Here is a 16,143-nt window from a genome sequence, read left to right on the forward strand (position 1 = left end):
TCATTAAAAAAATTGCATGATTAATAAACTACAGCTCCACCTCTCCAATTGGATTTGCAACGTAGTTTAATTACTTCATTTTCAATAAGGATGAGTTATTTGAAACTTCCTCCATCTATGCAAGATCAGTCACCGTAGTTTATGCATTTTAATTGGAAAAATGAAACATTTGTAATCTGTTGTTACAAGCAGTTAACAAAACCTGTAGTCATCGTAGGTTCCTTTTATATGCAAGGTGGTCTCCAAAATAAAAGTAGTGTAATGTTTTTTACTAAGGTATGCGGCAATAAAATTATATTTTTCCTTTATTAAAAAATAGAGCTTCCCCTGTTCTAAAATAGAACATATTTTGCTATTTTTTTGTGTGTATTTCTTCTTTATGTTTTGTTGTTGTAGGTGTGTAATAGTAACAATCTATTGGTATGCATTTTCCTTGGAAAAAGGAGAAAATTTGACAAAGAAAAGTTTACAAAGTTAATGACCTTTGACTTACAATTTTTGTATCTTTAACACCCTTAACTAGATCCTCCTCTTTCTTTCTAGCATTGTAAAGTTGAGAAAATGTTGGAGCCTTTCCCACACTGTCTTCTAGGTCTAGAATTTCTACCTCCTCTAGCACTCTCTCTCCTCCTTGCCTAACAAGAAAACTCATAATGCTAGATCACTACTTTTCTGCCAAAGATGAATGTGTCAATCATTCAAGAATACTAGAGATTCACATAAAATCCTTGTCGATGAAACCAAGCACAACTTTTTTCTCATGAAATCCCACAACAATTTGAGTGTAGACACCCAAAATTGCTCCAAAATTACAAAAAATGTTCGGATGAACTACATTGATAGAGTGTAAGAGCTATATGGCTATTATCAACAAAAAAGAGAGGTATGAAAACTATAACTACTTTATCAAATTTAACAATATGTGTGTTGGCCGGTCAGCTAAATACCTTAGTAATAAAGGATTGGACATCCTTCTACATTGACTCTATGATTACACATAATCATGTATTTTCCTAAGAATAAAATACTAACTTCATTTTATTTTGTCAACCTAAGAGTGTAAGCTTGAGAGAGTGACTGCAAAGTATATGCTCTAATTCCTCCTTAAGTCATTACAACTAAAATAGGAAAGAAATGTTAAAGGAAACTAAGCTAGGAACTGAAATGATATTTTGTCTTAAAGTTTAAGGTAATGCTGCAAACAATAAATCTACTTATGCACCTATGTTGCAAGAATAGTTCAATGATTTTGTCATCAATGGCTGCAGGAATAATAGAATTCTAATTTGCAAAGAAACAAAAAAATAAATAAAATCTATTCAAACAAAGTAGTTCACTCACCAAGTGGGCCCCCTTGGATGAGTGAACAGAAAAACAATCAAGTCTGAAGGTGGAAACTCAAACACTATATTCTATTCACTCATAATAAGAGATTACATCAGAAAACAAGATTACACACTACTAAACAGAAAAATCTATCTTCCTTCTAGTCAAAACTAGGAAAAATATCCCTTTTCAAGGTTACAATAGAAATTATTTAAAGGAAAGCAACAACAACTTCCTACTTCTACGATCACTCCATCAATGAAGATCAACTACATACCACAAAGTCCACAACAAAAATATCATTAACTATGGTTTAACACCTCCAGGAATATAGCAGGTTGAGGAAGCTATATTCATGCGCTACCATAATAGAAATCACACCATATTCTGTTTGTTGTGGTGATTCATCAATCTGGTCAGCTTTGACTTAGCATTGAAATGCTAACTTGAATGTGCATGAAAAACACCTACAAAACACTAAACCCAACAACTTCTATATATATATTTCATCATCAATGTTAGAAAAGGTATAATGTTCAAATTATCACTCTTGCAAATCCTACGACTATAAGAAGGAAGCTACCCAAACATAGCATAGATGAGAAGATATTTATGAGCATGAAATATTCCTTTATTAGACCATAGAAATCCATAGATTCAAGAAAACACAACATATCTAAAAAATCTATACTTCAATCTTCATGTCTTAACATATAGATAATATATTCATAAAAACATAAGCTCTTTTCCTTAAATCATAGAGTCATCAAATGTTTCTTGCAAGATAATTGTCTAAAAATAAGATAAAAGGTTCTCAAAATAATGGCCTTTTAGAGGCTCATCATTCCCCCCAATTGATCTATTGCTAGTCTCCAACAATCATGAAGTTTTGGATCTAGATCCATACTCACTAGTCACTAGGTGCCCTTTCACTTGGTTCATTCTTCACATAATCTAAGTATCCATAATTTTTCTTGAGCCTCTTCTAGTATTGAACTTCAATAGTCATGTAATGATCTTCTGCATTGTCATTTGTTGCTAGTAGTGGCTGGAGGAGAACTAAGGGCTGATATCTTAATGGTAACCAATGTTTACACTAATTTCTCCCCAAGTCAATATACCAAGGAATCTTAGTTGTAGCAAGAGTCAAGTTTTGTGGAGAATGCGATTCTCTTATTTTTAAATCATGTGGCACTCCAACCCATCACTACCTTAAGACAACAACTACTATCTCAAAATCCTAAGATAAGTGTTGTTCCTAGTCTATAAAGGCCTATTCTCTAACTATACTCACCTTACCAAGTCCTCCAAGATTGCCCAAAATAGAGATCCAATCCAAATATGTCCGTCTAGAATGTTGAACTTTTGGTCTCATGAACAAGGGTGTTGTTATCTCATTCTCCATGTAGGGTGCAGCTTGATGTTCTCTGATTATTTCATTTTATATACATGACATTATCCCCTTAACTATACATCGCCTACATACAAGACTGGGTTCCATTTAGTGTCATTAGGAACTATTAGATTGTGAGATACAATTCACATAGTAAAATTTTCAAAGCCATAGAATAGATCAAAATACATCATAAAAATCATGTGGGGTAGAGATAGAGGGGTTAAGACCTTCCACAATTTGAGTCAATTTATAATTTTCAAATTATTCTTTAAGAAACAAAGTATATATGAGCGATGGAAACCTACATTCCATTAATTCAGGAATCAATCATGTAATCTGCTCAATTCTTCTTTTAAGAACTTCATTATGATCTAAACTTTGTTTCAACTGGAAATTCTGCTCATCCATAACATGCTTTAATTTTTCTTTCTCTAATTTCTATTGAGATCTTTCTCATAACAGTTATTGAAACAAATTAATTCCTATAGACAAAGGTTTAGATAGGTCTGGTGGTGGCAATGACTCATGATTAAAGAGGTCTATCCATTCAGGTGCCAAATGGTGAGTTTTTTTGACATTCTGCAGTGTGGAGCACCCTCTTTTTCTTATGACAATAGTTTTTTCCTCGTTTTCTTCCTTATTAGATTCTATGGCTACTACAGCTATTGTATCTAACTCTTCTTGATCTAGTTTTTCTAATACTTCTTTAACAATTTTAGGTTGAAATTCTAGATAATTTTTTGAATGGAGTTTTGCAGAATTTTCACTAATGTCTTACATAGTAGGGTTTTCTTCAAATTCCTCAGACATTTCAAGCTCACTAGATTCCTTATCACTATCGATAAGCACATAATCAACACTACACTCAGCTTCTAGTTGTAGATTCTAGGTTTTGCACTGAGTTTCACTAGCTTTAGTTTGTTGCTCTTTTTCCTTAGGAGAGGACTCCTTTTCACTTTCAGATACTTCAAGGGTAACTATGGGAACAGAGGCTTGTGGAACCCTACTCTTGGAGAGTCTAGCACTTTGCCTTGTGGGTGGTGTTGACAAGCATGGAGGATTCTTTCATTCCCTCTTACTTATAGGTGTTTCTACCACAAGCACTTCAAGAGGTTTTTCTAGATCTTCCCCCTCATAAGAGTGCAAGGGTTCATTAAGGTTACTCTCAACATGCAATTGTTCTATCCTTTCTACTTCAGGTTCCAAAATTTTACCTTTTTCTTTCTTAGCGGAAGACCTATTCTTGACAGATGATGAGGCCTTAGGAGCACTAAAAACTTCCACTTTTTTGCTTACAATGGAGGGTTTAGCCTTGTAAATCCTCTTCTTATTTGGTCTAAGACTAGAGGGAGAGGCTTCAGGAGCATTTTTAGTTCTCGGGATAATTTTACAAAAACTTGTGGGTGTTCTTTCCCTTCATCCTACACCCTAGCCTCTAAGGCTAACCAACCTAGGCTCTACCTCTTTTAACTATAAGAACTCCTCCTATGATCCAATTTCTTTCTTATTGAATTATCTTTGTACAATTAATTTTATTAGACCATGGTGAGAGATAGAGTGATACCTTCTTGATTGCACTAGATAAGCTTGCTTCTTAATAATGTTAAATAGGAAATTTGGAAGGTTTCCTTGTCAATAATTATGCCATAGGTGGGCCAATATTTTGAAATGTAGAGCATGCAAGTATTTGTAACATCCCTCACACATTAAATACTAGATGATAAATGCAGTGGGTTGAATAAACTCCACTAGCAAGGATAGCCTCAAAGTACCTTGTTTCTTATCAATGTCCAATGGTGGGTCCTGGTGTATATTGAATTGTGCCCTAGCTATCCTCAAGTTAAACTCTTTCTCCTATTTTTTGCGTTCTTGGGGAAATCCAATGACCTCAGTGATTACCTCCTTTGAGAACTCAATTCTTAGACCTTTAACCACTAGAATGCCATCCCTTAAGGTGGTCATGAATTGAAGAGCTACCTCTTCATCGAATCCATTCAAACTAAGAATATAATCCAACTATCCCCTTCTCCTAAACATTTCATAGCTAACTGCATCTCCCAAAAGAACTCAATGATCAATGAGCTCATTCCTCTATATACCTCCACCCATGTTTAATTATAGGTGAATTGTGGAAAAAACTTGATGTTCTGAAGCTTAGCAAATCAAGTTTTACATCACTAGCCCTGGTGTTCCAAAAAAAACATGTACTTGGGGAGTTTAATATACCATATCTCATAATATCCTTCTTGCATCAAATTTCATAATTTTCACATGTGTACAAGATTGTCACCCGAACAAATTGCAAACCATCATTAAACGTTAAGTAACTACTTTTAATGTTCTTAATTTCATAATGATGCAATAACAGAAGGACATGTCACCAAGATGTGATATTAAATATGCACTTATTTCTAGTCATTTCTATGCACTTTGAAGGTACATGTGATTTGAAATTTTAAAAAGAAAACATTTAAATATTTCCCTCCCCCCAACTAAAGAAAGGCATAGGTTCTACCAGGCCAAGATAGGCAAGAGTGAAGAATTATAAATAATACCAAATCACAAAAAAGCATAAATAAAATAGAATAAAATGCATGCAAAGTTATGCAAGAAGCACCTAGAAACTGTTGGAGGAAAGATGTTCTAGAAATATCACTGGAATTGATAGAGTGATAGGATGGAATGGTAAAATGGAAGAGAGAGAGAAGGTCAAGTGGAATGGGTGTGAAGAAGGTACTTCCCAAAAGAAAGTGTTTATTATGAATGCCTTGATTGGAGTCAAGAAGCATTAGGAGTCAGGGTAGGAGACCCAAACGCATTGGCTATAGGAATGACAATATCCTCATTGTGTGTTGGAATTTCTATAGGAACTCATCATGACTAATTGGTTTATGGTAAAGCTTGAGATGATTCCCATTGATAATTATCTTAAAGCAAATAGGATCAATGATAGATAACTAAACTGTGCCATTTGGAAATACAAAAACAATCTCATAGGGTCCTAAGTAGTGTGTTTGGAACTTCCCTAGATTATGTTGGTACTTTGAGTCATAAAGGAGTGCCCAATATCCTACAACAAACATTTTTTTTTTAATAAACTGGTCATGCCACTATTTTCTTTGGTGTTGAATGAGCTTAGTATTGTTCAATGCAGATTTCCTCCATTCATCAAGATCATTTAGAGTTAGGACTTGGTCCTATTGGGAAATATTGAGTTCTATCTCAAGCTCTAAGGAAATCTTCAAGGTTTTATATTTGAATTCTATAGGCATTACTACTAACTTTCCATAAACAATTTTGAAGGGAGTAAAACCAATTGTGGACTTCTAGGTGGTTCTATAAGCCCAAAGAGCTTTAAGAAGGAATGTGGCCCAATCCTTCCTATGAAGTGCTACAGTCTTGGTGAGAATAGATTCCAACTCCCTATTAGTAACTTCTACTTGACCTTTAGCTTGAGTATGATAAGGGGATGATTTACCATGTGTGATAGTATACTCCTTAATTAGGGAAGTTATCAAGTTTGATGTAAAATGAGTCCCTTGATCAGATGTCAATTTCCTAGGAATGCCAAACCATGTAAAGATAGATTCATAAAAAAAAAATTCCACGTTGACATCCCTAGGGTGTTTCATGGGTTTAGCCTCTTCCCATTTGGTTATGTAGTCAATGCACACTAGAATGTAGGATTTGCCTTGGGAAGTAGTTTTAATGGGTCCTATAAAGTCAATCCCCCATTTGTTAAAGGGTGTGACAACTACTTGAGGCTATAGGAGCATTTCATTTGATTTAGTGGGTCTTCCCATTCATTGGCACTTATCACATTTCTTTGTAGATCTAGCTGCATCCTTGTGCAAACTTGGCCAATAATACCTAGTTGTCAAGATTTTGAAGGCTATTCTTTTGGTTGCAAAGTGATCTCCATAGGGCTTATCATGATAAGCCTTCAAGACATCATATGTTTCATCTTGTCTTAGAAATCTACACATGAATTGATCAAGGCCAATATAGAACATGAATCCATCAATCCATGAATAATTAAAGTTCTTCTCTACTAGTAACTTTTTTGCTTGGGCAGAGAAGTATACTTGTATTTTTCCTATGGTGAGGTAGTTAGCAATATCTAGATACCATGGGTTTTGTGCAACCACTAGAAAAAGGTGCTCATTTGGAAAACTATCTTAATGGTTGCAGGATCATTAGGGACATGCAACTGAGAAAGAAATTTGGCTACCACATTGGCTTTACCAGGTTTATCAACTATGGTGATGTTGAATTCTTACATGAGCAATAACCATCGAGCCAATCTTCCTAAAATTTTAGGTTTGTTCACCAAATACTTTATAGCATAATGGTCAATGTGAAAACATATCTCATATCCAGTAATGTAATGCCTAAACTTATTGAGGGCATAGATGCCTATAAGTAATTCCTTTTCAATGACTGTGTAATTAAATTTTGCACCTTGCAAATTCTTACTGATGAAATAAATAATGTTCAACAGAGTCTACATTTTGGTCCAACATAGCACCAATAGAATAATTTGAGTCATTTGTATGAATGTGAAAGGCAAGCCCCAGTTAGGTCCTCTCAAAATACGCACTGTGGTAAGTACTTCCTTAACCTACAAGAAGGATGCTACATGGTCAGAGTCCCAAAAAAATTCAAAATCCTTTTTGAGCAAGTTGTAGAGAGGTGTTGAAAGTTGACTGAATTTTTTAATAAATCTTCTGCAATAGCAAACATGTCCCAAAAAACTATGCATGTCCTTTTGCTTCTCCAATGTAGGCAAGATACTAATGACTTCAATATTTGCTAGATCTACTTGGATTCCCTTATATGAAATGAAATGGCCTAGGAATACCCCTTCCTCCATCATCATAAAACATTTCTCACTATTTAAGGAAAGGTTATAGTCCTAACATCTTTTAAGCACTGTTTCCAAATTTTATTTTGCTTCTGCAAAATTAGCACCATAAATAGTAAAATCATCCATATAGATCTCCATATAGTCAATAGAAATATCTGAAAAGATACTGATGACAACTCATTCAAATGTGGCTAGGGTATTGCACAGGTCAAAAAGAAAGACTGAGTAGTAAAATGTTCGCCATGGGTAGGTAAAATTTGTTTTTTATTGATCTGCTAGGGCTATTTGAATCTAATTGTAACCACCAAAACCATCCAAAAAAGAAAAATACTTTTTTCCAGCTAGGTTGTCAAGGACTTGGTCTATAAATGGGAATGGGAAATGGTCCTTCTTAGTGGTTGAATTGAGCTCCCTATAATCTACACAAACTTGCCATTTTCCTCCCCTTTTGGGTACTATGACCAGGGGTGAGACACATTGACTATTAGAGATGGGGTATATAAAACCAGCACTTAATAGTTTATGTAATTCATTCTTAAAAATAGCTTTTAAGACATGGTTAACTCTCCTCTAAGGCTGTTGGACAGGTTTGAAGTTAGGGCTAATGTAAATCTTGTGAGTGCAGAGCATAGGATCTATTCCTTTCATGTCCATTTAGTCCCAAGTAAATGCACTTTGATTCTCCTACAGTAACTACAACATAGATTCTTGTTGGTAGGGTGATAAAGCATTGTTTACATTCAGCTCCTTGCCTAGACAAATTTCCATCTTAATAAACTTATCTACCATGGATAATTGGGTAACAGGAGAAGAATCAATATCATGAGGTAATAATGAATGGAGAAATTGTGAAGCTTCTAAATGATGTAGTGAATTCAAAGATGGTAAAATGGTTTCTAATGTACATTTAGTTCAAGGACACATTGGAGATTCTATTCTATATTCATTTAGAATAATGGATGAAATTATTTTATCTTCCTTTCGAGTGGTTATAAATGATTCTCTACCTATCATCATCAATTGATAGATGAAATTGGCTTCTAGATCATCATCACCCAAGTCTGGCCAAATTACTTGGTCATCTAGTAACAATGGTTGAGTAGGGGAGTATAAAGTTAGTTTCTTGGTATGAACACAATTGGATATTGTCATCTTCCTAGATTGGAAAGCTATATAAGCATCTACAGTGGCTAACTATGGTCTCCCTAAGATTAAAGGATATCCTCCCATAGTGGCCTTTGGAAAGAGAACAACAAAATAAATAGGATATTCTCATAAATTTAAAGTGACTATAACATCTTCTATCATCCCATCTGGTTTAATGGTAGAGCTCTCAGCAAGTTGAAGGATGGTGGGGATCTCTCTAAGGGTAATGATATGCAATAGAGATAGTACCTCCTTTGTCATGACATTAATAGATGCTCCTAAGTCAACCAAAGAATTTTGAATTTAGATCCCATGAATAGTGATCGTAACTACAAGACACCTAGGGTTAGAGTATATGGGTACAGTTAATTTTTCTAGCATTAAGTTAGGCAACTTTCTTAGGACATGAATAGTTTTTGGATCTTTCTTCTTCCTTCCTAGCTTCTTAATGCATGCTTCCTTAATAGCTTTAGTATAGGCAGGGACTTCCTTAATAGCATCCAACAATGGTATTTTTACTATCATTTTTTTTTAGTTGATTAAGCGAATCAATGACTGCATGGTTCTCCATGGGATGGACTTGTTCTATCAACCTATGGGGAAATGGAGGTTCTTTGGCTACAGGAGAAGTATGCTGACTTGAATCATTTGTATGCTCAATAGGGGGATCCTTAACTTCAGTTATTATAGGTTTTTGGGGAGCAGGAAGAGTGGCACCTAACCTTAAGTGAATATCATTCAATGAAATGGCATAGCTTTGTTGTTGATCCTGATGTTTAGTATTGTTTGAATTAGGATTAGGTTGAACTTGTAGTTGGATTTTCTTGGAAGGAGTATTAGTAGCCATAGGAGGAGGCATTAAAGCTTATTGTTGAGCTGGTGGAAATAGGGTTGGTTGACTAAATTGGGTACTCCAATTTTGAGGTTGTTTCCAATCCTGCTAAGGTTGTTACCAACCTTGTTGAGGTTGTTGCCAACCCTGGTGAGGTTGTTACCAACTATGATTTCCACTAAAACTAGTATTTTGAAAAATTTTCCATTGATTTTTATTATTATAACTTTGAAGAGGATCTTGTGGCATATCTTATCTTTGTTCCCATGGCCTTCTTTGAGTGACATAAAGTATGTCCCCATTTTCATCAATGGTTTTACACTTGGTTGGCATTGGTTGTGTGTCCATACTTGCAACAGACGTACATCTATAGTACTTTTTCCTTTCTCTACAATGTGGACAGTATTCAGTCAACATGGCATCAATTTCATCTTTCTTTCTTTGGGCTTGCATGGTGTCTAGATGAGTGGCTACATCATTAATGATGTCTTTTTTAAAGTTTGATAGTAAATTAGATAAGTCCATCTTGGATACTCCTGAACTACCATTGGAATTATGTGGTAGGTTTCTAAGTCCCCTACCTTTCTTCATAGTAGCTCTAGAATAATTCATTCATATACTCTGTATATCAGTCCAAGTCTTTTGAGTGATATCCCCTCCTACCATAAAGTATAGAGCTTTAATGCTTCCTTCATTTACACCTCTCAGAAAAAGATGCTTCTTTGACTCCTCATTCAATTGATGTTGTGTGTTACACTGCAGGTTTAACATGAACCAGGAAACATAATCTTCATTGGGTTTCATCATCCTTTTGGGATATTTTGAAAATTTTGCCCCCTTTTAAATCTCGACCCCTAATGTATTCCTTATACATTGTGAGAAATAGATTTCTCATTATAGGCCAATCTGCTACAACATTGGCACCCAACCCTAAGAACCATCTCAGAGCAGCTTCTTTGAGGGTAGAAGGAAATGATTTCAATTTGTGGGCATCAGTTGTGTAGTCATAACTTTACATAGTATGTCAAACTCAAAGAGAAAGGTTTCAGGGGCTTTAGTGATCAAGCCATAAAACTTGGGGAGTGCAACAACAGGTATTTTTTTTCAAATTTTGGTTACCTTGCTAAGGAGGGATAGGAAAAGAAAATGTTGGTTGAGGCTAAGCCATTCCTGGAGGGGGTACTATTAATGGAGCTTGATAGATGACAAGAGAAAGTTGACTATGTTGGTATTCAAGTTTGGCAAAGAGATCATTCAGATGCAAGGATTCATTAGAGGATGAGGGTATTTGTTCTTGAGCAGCAACAAATAGATTTTCAAAAGGTTCTTCTTCATTCTCGTTGTGAAGTTCTTCAGGTTCAATATTAAAAATGTCTTCCTAAATATTATGGGGAAGAAATCTCCCAAAGTGTTCTCTTCTTCTATGCATGCAAAATAATGCAAATTCTAATCTAACATAATGACTTTAGGGTTGAATTAGATTGACACCTTCCATTGCAATGGTGCCAAAAATGGTCTGTAGGCTAAATGCCTTAGTAACAAAGGATTGTACATCCTTCTACATTGACTCTATAATTAGAAAGAATCATATATTTTCTTAAGAATAACATACTAACTTTATTTTATTTTATCAACCCAGGAGCATAATCTTGAGAGGGTGACTGCAAGTTATGTGCTTTGATTCCTCTTTAAGTCATTATAACTAAAACATGAAAGAAATGCTGAAGCAAACTAAGCTAGGAATTGAAATGACATTCTATCTTAAAGATTAAGGTAATGTTGCAAACAATAAATCTACTTATGCACCTATGTTGTAGGAACAATTCAATGATTCTATTGTCAATGGTTGCATGCACAACAGAATTTTACTTGGCAAAGAAACAAGAAAAGAAATAAAATATATTCTAACAAAGTAGTTCACTCACCAACTAGGCCCCCTTGGATGAGTGAACAAAAAAAAAATCAAGTTTGAAGGTGGAAACATGAACTTCATATTCTATTAATTCATAATAAGAGATTATATCTGAAAGCATGATTACACACTGTTGAATAGAACAATCCATCTTCCTTCCGATCAAAACTAGGAAAACTATCCCATTTCAAGGTTACAATAGAAATTATTTAAAGGAAAGTGAAAAAAACTTCCTACTTCTACTATCACTCCATCAATGAGGATCAATTACAGATCATAAAGTTCACAACAAAAATATCATTAACTGCATTTTAACTCCTCCAAGAATATAGTAGGTTGAGGAAGCTATATTCATGCACTACCATAATAGAAATCACACCATATTCTTGTTTTTGTGATGATTCATCAATCTGGTCAGCTTTGACTTAGCATTGAAATGCTGACTTGAATGTGCATGGAAAACACCTACAAAACATTAAATGCAACAACTTCTACATACATACATATTCATTTTATCATCAATGTTATAAAAGGTATAATGTTCAAATTATCACTCTTTCAAATCCAACAACTGTAGGAAGGAACCTACCCAAACATAGTATAGATTAGGAGATATTTATCAACGTGTAATATTCCTTCATTAAACCATAGAAATCCATAGATTCAAGCAAACACAACATATCTAAACAATCTATACTTCAAACTTCATGTCTTAACATATAGATAATATATTCATAAAAACATAAGTTCTTTTGCTTAAACCATAGAGTCATCAAATGTTTCTTGCAAGGTAATTGTCTAAAAACAAGATAAAAGGTTCTCAAAATAATGGCCTTTTAGAGGCTCATCACGTGTCTTGAAGTTGAACAAAGTGTACACTCGAGATATTTTCCAAATAAAAGATATTGCTTCAAAGATTAAAAATTGCATTGTAATTTTTAGTACGTGAAACCTTGAACTTTTTGTGTTATTTTATGAAATTATCTTACCAAATATGCAAAGGAACTGACTCGGATGCCTCTCTTGACTCACTTATTGTGGATACTTTTCTAAATAGGGCTACAATAGCATTACAACAACAAGAACATTGGCTTTTTTCTGTTAGATGTCAAGGGAAAAAAGAAACTGGAAAATCAGAATTTATGTTGGAGGAAGAGCACGCCAATTTATTTCCATAAGATGTGCTAGTAGTCGAAGCGTGTATGGTATGAAATCAGCCACATGATTAACTATAATAGTTTGCAAAACTTGAAACTAATTCACTTCAAAACTTGTAATCAAACTTGGCTCATTTTCATGGGATAGTCTTACCAATCCATCAACTAACTCAAACAAATAACGATTTAAAATGAGATTTTTAGGATTCTTAGAAACTTTCATTGAGAATGGTCATTAAATCTATAAGGTAGGAAATTGCAAAATCTCCACCAAAGTCTGTGATTCCCAAACCCTTATTATCCAATTCATTACAATTCATTATCTTGGGACTCTGGAAATTTAGGTACATTAAATAGAATGGTCATAAGAGGGTACATAAATTGATTGATGTATGTTGAAGCATAACGTAACTGATTTCCTTCCTTAATAATCAATATTTTCTGAATTAAACGAGCAGCATAGAAATTGACAACATTGGATTCAGGTCAAAGGAATCTCATTAAATTAGGAATCAAACTTAGAGCACTGGCCTTAGGAATTTGTTAGGAGAATGTTGTGATAAAATCAAAAGTATCAACCTTCAATAATGCTTGTGAGTTCACATCCTCGCTCTACAAATCGGGAAATATCATGGTCATGACAAATTGCTCAAAATAGATCGAATCAGTTCTTATTAATGCTCTTGCAGCCTATTTAGTTGACAGAGAACCACAAAGTATATAGCACAATGCTTCTCCTTCTAGCTTACAATGGGATTCACGACATACTTTGCTTGCATGTTCTGTATGTGCATTGAGATCATACCCGTCGTTTGTTCCCTATAATGAGTTACAAGCCCATTCACCAATTCACAAGCGATTCAAGTATTGCTATAGCATTTGTATTCTGTAGACTTTAGATTATATTCATTAATCAATTCCTATGATATGCCTCTCTGGACTTCTCTCTATTTTAATTGTCACTGGAATTTCATCCATATAAAACTATTTGCATCATAGATACATAACAATAATAATGATGATAGATATTTATGAGAAATGGTTTTTCTAGAATTAATTTTTATGAAATATAGATCAATATGTTTAGTTAAAAAGCTACACGGTTAACAATAATGATGCTTAGCATACAAAACCAATTCAAAGACTATATCGAATCATTAATTTAATCTTAAAAGAAGAATATTAATATTAATTACATAAGCTATTGGAATTTTACAGTAGAAGGTGGGAGGTTGCAGAGTTGTTAAACCAATACCCTATTCGTGAGCAATTTGAGGCATTTTGTCCAACAGTTAGTTTCTATTTTACTCACACATCTAATAAAAGAGTCCCTATGAACATTGATGCCACTAAATAATACATGATAAATATCATTTCTTACCATTGTCAAACACTTAACAGTAACAACCAATTGGTTATGAATGGGCGTCGTAGAAACTTTCATGAGTAAACCACAAACGAGAGAGTAAAAGTCCTTGAAATATTCTTGGAACTTCTCTTCATTCTTCTCCATGTCGAGATTAATGTTCTAATAGATGGAAGATCTAGGATGGTCCACAACGATTTCCTCCACAGCAAGTGCAGTATTGCAATCCCATAGCCTGGCTGATTGGTTGCCTATTTCAGATTCTCCTCTGCCTGTCTCCTCAACTGTAAATTGGGCACTAGGGTTTGCAAGAAACACTGCGATAGGGATTGAAAAAAATTTATGGCATGTATTGCATCCTGTGATCAACAAATTACTCCCAGAGGGTTTCCAACACTAATCTCTTCGATAGAGGATACACCTCGATTATGTATTATCCTCTCTGATTTGTAAAAGTTGAAGCAAAAACAATAATAGGAGAAGAATCTGAGAAAGCTTGTGCGTCAATATTGGAAAACAAATTGTCGTTCAATTTTTGGCAAAGATGAAATTTGCAAACAAGGGTTGCCCTTTCGCTTTCCATCTTTGTGAAGGTTTTACTGCCAAACTTCTGTAATATAGAACAATTGCCACTAATTTTGTTGTGATATTTAATATTGAATATCTTAAAAATTACATTTTATTTTTCCTAGTAAATTTTTAAAAGTTTGTGGTAGTTGCTATTATATATATTTTATACACTTTTAAAATATTTATATAATTTCAAACACTAGAAATTCTATAGGATCTCATATTGATATACTTTTTGAATTTAAAGCCACTAGAAGTAAGGAGCATATTGGACAACTTTATTTTAATTTTGATAATTTAATTTAATACGTTATACATAAATAATGAAAATATAGTTTGATAGGATGTGATGTAAACATTTGAACAATAAAATTGTTATTTGTTCAATTTGTTGATGTTTGTAACATGCAAACAATGTGTAAATATACTAATTACAATTTCAAATTTAAAAATTAAACCTAAAAAACAAAATATTAATTTGATATTATATTGTAATTTGAATTAAAAATACTATTAATATTTGCAATACAATGTGTGTTTGTGTGTATGTATTAATTACAATTTAATTTTTTAATATTTAATTTGTGTCAAATTATAAACATATGTTTAATTTTATATTTATTTGAAATATTTTTAAAAGACATATTTGATAATTTATTGATAGTAAATATAATGATAATCTACAATGTAATCAAATTTACCCTAAAATAATGGAAGTAGTTAGTGCTCCAAGAAAAGCTTGTCCAATAACACAAATTTGTATAGATGAATCATATTTCAAATAAATCATTTTATTACTTGATTTTTTTTTGAAAAGTTAAATTGAAATTTTATTAAAGCTATGATTGCTTTTTTGTTGGTAAACAAATTTGTTCTTTTAAATTATAACTCTTGAATGGCCAAAATTGGAACAATATCTGGTTACAAACAATTTTAAAGCTGCTTGTGGATGAATTGGCTTTTCTCTGAATTGATAGGTACAACTCCCTAGAATAGATTTGCAATGAATTACATTTTTCTCCTAAACTAATTTGGGGGTATGTACTTGACTTGAGAACATAAGAGGTATAACCAAGCTAGACTTAAATAGAATCTAACTCAAGTGAATAAAAATTTCTGAATATCAAAACAAGTTTATGCATTCACACATCTTATGAATTCACAAAGCTTAACCAAACAATGGCTAGTACTAAAATAAGTTAATTTGAATCTGAAATGTGATTAATAAATCAAAAATGTTGAAGGGATTTCTCTTTGAATGAAAAATAACACTACCTATCACTTTCATTCATTGCTTCAAAATAGGGGAAGTGAAACTCTGTTCTTTCCTCGTTTCAACTCAAACAAAAGAGAAAACATAAGACTAAATCTAACAAGAATTGGAATAGAAAATAATTAATATAAAATACCATTCAATTGTCTCTGCAACAAAAAGTACTTCACACCGAAAATTTTCCTACCTTTTATTAATCTTTCAATATATACAATTTCAAGATGACCATTACAATGGAAGTTCAATCGGTTCATCTTCTCAAGATTGACAAATGGCAAGGTGCCACTTTGCCATGTTT

General features: G+C 33.5%; 1 pseudogene; it reads right to left on the reverse strand.

The window, feature by feature from the left end:
* Positions 1-466: 466 nt before the first annotated feature.
* On the reverse strand, positions 467-14,149 carry LOC149535392 (exportin-2 pseudogene; annotated as a pseudogene).
* Between the last annotated feature and the right edge of the window lie 1,994 nt (positions 14,150-16,143).

The sequence above is a fragment of the Cupressus sempervirens genome, chromosome 10, assembly GCF_028749045.1.
Source record: "Cupressus sempervirens isolate cs-2001-9-10 chromosome 10, ASM2874904v1, whole genome shotgun sequence".
In the NCBI taxonomy this organism is placed as follows: Eukaryota; Viridiplantae; Streptophyta; class Pinopsida; order Cupressales; family Cupressaceae; genus Cupressus; species Cupressus sempervirens.